At 39.7% G+C, this 4,435-nt stretch overlaps 1 protein-coding gene across 1 annotated transcript in view; it reads right to left on the minus strand.

The window, feature by feature from the left end:
* Positions 1 to 535: 535 nt before the first annotated feature.
* Positions 536 to 4,435, minus strand: part of LOC105566103 (zinc finger protein 628) — a 48,908-nt gene continuing 45,008 nt past the window's right edge. Inside the window, exon 7 of the transcript XR_001009244.1 lies at positions 536 to 3,593. The gene's annotated coding sequence lies outside the window, so the exon portion shown is untranslated. The remainder of the gene's footprint in view (positions 3,594 to 4,435) is intronic.

A 4,435-nucleotide genomic window follows, 5' to 3' on the forward strand; every position in this document is an offset into this window, starting at 1 on the left:
AGGGCTAGGTGACGCGTAGAAAAATTTTGCGTTACGTAAAGTTATCGGAACAAAGTAATTTTATATTCGAAAAAATAGAATTTTGCCAAATGTCTTGTGTACGAACAATTCACATGTACAATTGGAGTAAAACATTATACGAAATACTTTCAAAGACAAGTGGAACGAATTAGAGAAATGGAACAACAAAATGTTCTATTTAATTGCATCGTCAATTTCTAAGCACAAGCTTGCACGTAAGACGCATTGGTGATTCGACGATTCAGTTTGTGACTGCAGATGATTGTAATTTCTGGATAATTTGCAGAGTGTTTGCACATGATTAAATAAATGATCTTTAGGAAAATAATATTACTTAGGTCAAAGTGATAATTATATTGAGTCTTGAAATGTTAGAAACGTAGGTACTTTGTCCTAATTATTGAAAGCGTTTGTTAAATTATGCAGCATGCAATATGCATTAAAACATAGATACGTGGTAAAGTAATGTGGAGGATAAGTGTATGGGAAAGAAACGTTGTAATGATACAAGGCGTTTATAAGAAAAACAATTTATTCGATCAATATCTTCTTTAGCAATAATAAACATATTTTTGGTTTTTACCGATTAACATGAATCGCTCGCTCATGCTCGCAAAATCTTTTATCACTATTGCGCTCTCTCTCTCTTTCTCTTTCTCTCTCAGACATACATACGCGCGTTTTTCTTTCTTTTCACACTCGATAGATACATACACGAATATCTTGAAAGATATCTATACTTACTGATCTATCGGTCGCGATCCTTCTCGCATAAGTTTCATATAATCGTAATATATATATAGCACAAAATTGCTTAAAGCACGAGCCTCGTGTCAGACGTGTCGCGCTATGGTATTCGCTAATTAATTAATTTACCCGTTTTAATATGCTAATTAAAACAGGAGAACGATGCCTCCGCGCGATTCGACTCGTCGATCGTGGTCTCTGCCGCGGGCTTTTCATTGCCAGCGAAGTAACGTCGTTGTCGAACAATTAATCTAAACTAATCTTAATCGTCGCACATAAGGAATAAACTAGCTAATCCTAATGGTATGTTACAATCTGTACGTACGTAGGACCGGGATCTCTGGTAAGCCTCGAGTTTTCGCGCGAGTTATCTCGTCGTGCTCGTGCGACAACTCGTTTTGTTTATGTTATTATAATTAAATTCCGCAAAAAAAAAAGGAGAAAACCCGATTGCGCTACCAACCGATCAGGTCCAGCTTATGCTATCTTTGGTCCTCTAGCCGCTATGATTCGTTGCCGGATATGCAAATTTCGTTTGCGTCGTCATTTCTCGCGATCTCTCTTTCGCTTACGTTCACGCGACGGGACGGATAATTTTTCCGAGATTTTGAAAAATCGGATATACGGTAGGAGAAATCCTATATTTACATAAATCTTCGCGCGTGCTTGAAAGCCACATTTTAGAAATTTCACACAGCAATCGCAGGCCTGCGATCGTGTATATTGTAACATCGAGGTTCCTTTTTTTCCTTTTGTGCAGATAAAGTACAGCGTGCTTATCACTTAAGCTACACATTTCGCTTTTCTCTGCATCGATACAAAAATAATCACTTCCATTCACGCTTTTCTTTCACAGCAATAACTTCCCGCGGGAAGCATTATATATCTTAATTAACGACGATACAAGATACGTCATTCGATAATATTTGTACCGATAATTACAAAAGTATGCTAAAGGGCGCGAGGGCAATTAAAGTCGCACATAATAAGTAGAGGAATTTGAAAATATTGATCATGAAATATCTCGTTAAATCGATGACGTTCCGACACGGCATATCATTTTTAAGAAGAAGATGACTTTGGCTTCGATGGACTATGATACGTGATAGAAAATAATATTCGCAATATTCAACTCAGAGCTGTCGACACATCTTGTGCACAACGTTATTTTGTTTTATGGCTGTCAGATATCAATTGCATAATAGAGATGACACGTAAAAAGAATAGCTTCTCAATAGTTCACTGGACAAATAAATTTTCTATTATCAGTTATGACTTTGTTGATTATGCGAAATCTGTGTTAATGATTTTCTAGAGAATCTCTCCCAAGATGCTCACTTGAAATTCACAGAAAATATCGCGTTACATTACATTAAAACTAATAGTATATAATTAAAGGAACGTGTTTAGAACAATTTTGATATCATTTGCATTACGAAGCTTAAGTGTACACCAAACACACATATTATTTATGTATTTAAAGGTGAAGAAAGACTTTAATACAGTAGGAGTGCAGTGATATTTCATAAATATAAGTCGGATATACGACACCGAAGAAAGGCACGTTCAGGCACTTTATTTCACTAGTAACTTCAGGCCGTTCAAGTTGAATTACTTAAATTTGTTGCAAGGAAAATTAGGAGCCCAAATGAAAATATCGAAATTTTCCCGATTTTGATTCAATTCTCACTCGCTCGTGTGTGTGTGTGCGTGTATGCGGGCGCGCGTGTATTGTAAGCATGAAAATATTGAAAATAACAATTGTAAGAGCAGAAATTTACGAATGCACACAACATCCTGCATCGTGCCTCGAGAAATATATACAGTTCTTGTACGATTTGTTAAGTTTTACAGATCACTATAGTTATTGTTTTTAACGATCCAAATATTGGAAATTTAATCATTAATATACTCTGATTGGAGTAATATTAATAAAAGCGGGTCTCTTGAAAAACACTTTAGAAATCAAAAGATGAAGAATTGAGTCTTCTCAATTATCAGTACATCTTGCAATCAAGACAACAATATCGACTGATCTCTTTCGCAAAGTCGTATCTCGATTTTACGCAATTTCTGCTGTTAAACGCTCGTTCGGGTCCAGAAAGAATGTTCAAGCACAAAAAGCACAAAAAGTTCAAGCACTAACAGAAATTGCATAAAAGCGAGATACGACCATGCGAAAGAGATCAGTCGATATTGAATCGTAGACATTCGTAGATGTTCTTATTTGCGTGAACTTCAAACTCTTTTTGGATTCATTCATCTGCCATGCTTGATTAATTTTGATCGGACAACGCGATGTCCGTCGGATCACATGAAGAGAATCGGCTGAAGAAGACGTCAGAAGTAATAGGCGTCGAAGCTTATATAATAATAATTCTAACTACGTCAGAAATATACCGAGGCATTGGGTGGATTTTAATTAAACACACGGTCGTCCGACTGATTTATGTAAATACTTTGCGTTCGATTACGTTGCTTCACGCTCCGTAATTACAGCTCCGGCGGAGAGATATTGCGGTGTGGTGATTTCGACGGAAAATATTTACAGTTCCGTTTCTCACCTGAGCGTAAGCGAGACAGCGAGCTTCGGCGCCGGCTGACAATCCTTGAATTACGGCGCCTCGAATCTGTATCGTGCAATCACGCGTGCAATCGCGGCTGTGTGTATTTGAGATAAGACCGACCTATGTCACTCCCGTGACACGTCGATTTCTTTCGCTCCGTCCCGAGATGCACGTATCCTACTTCGATGGCTCGCGTTACACTTTCGCGAACATCCCGGACATACCGAGACGTCGACACCATCGATACATCACTAGAGCCTACGATCATTGAAGCTCGCAGTTAAATCAGGCCGATAAAACGAAAGGAGCGATGCGAAAATAACATCCCGTCTAATGTAATTTATATTCACGTTCCGGCCGATGGGGATATCTATCAGTGCTATTTCGACGTTCGAGATGTATCGCTTGTTGCTCAAGAAGCCAATATTAGCATGTTGCACATTTATTTATTTATATATCACGCTATATAGAGAAAGTAGGCGTAATCATTGATGTGACAAATGTGAGGCGCTACATCTCGAAGCGATTCTCTTTGATACACGTGCATCGCTCAGTCATTTCATTTATAAACTTAATTGAAAACCCACATGTCTTCACGTTGAAGCGACGCTCGCTCTGATGCGAGATACAAGAGCCATTTCCGATAGTTCGCATTGGCGCGTTACGCGCGTCGCATAGATACCAATGTACCACACCAGATAGTCACGAGAGTCGACGATAAGCGCGCCGGTATTTCGAATCTGAAGACATCGCAGAGTTTTGATTTATGTACAATTTTAATGAGAGATTACAAGACTGCCGCTCCGTTCGTATACAGGGTGCTACGCAAGACTTTGACTTCCGGTCATGGGAAGGTAGAGGGGACTAAGACAAACAGAAAAGTATTGTACTATTTTGCGCTTGGACGAATAGTTATCGAGATACGAAATTTTAAAAATCGCCGTATTAGCCCAACCTACTGGCGAATGTAAGCGCGCGGCGAGATGCGTCGGCCTAGCGGCCCCGCGCGGGGAGACGTGCGAGCGGTCGCGTAAGCGGCGGACGGGCAGCGGCGCGCCTCGCCTCCCTACTCCTCGCCCCGCACCGCCATTCTATTCCTC

This window comes from Vollenhovia emeryi, unplaced genomic scaffold (assembly GCF_000949405.1).
Source record: "Vollenhovia emeryi isolate VEMERY1.0 unplaced genomic scaffold, V.emery_V1.0 DF939147.1, whole genome shotgun sequence".
Lineage (NCBI taxonomy): Eukaryota > Metazoa > Arthropoda > Insecta > Hymenoptera > Formicidae > Vollenhovia > Vollenhovia emeryi.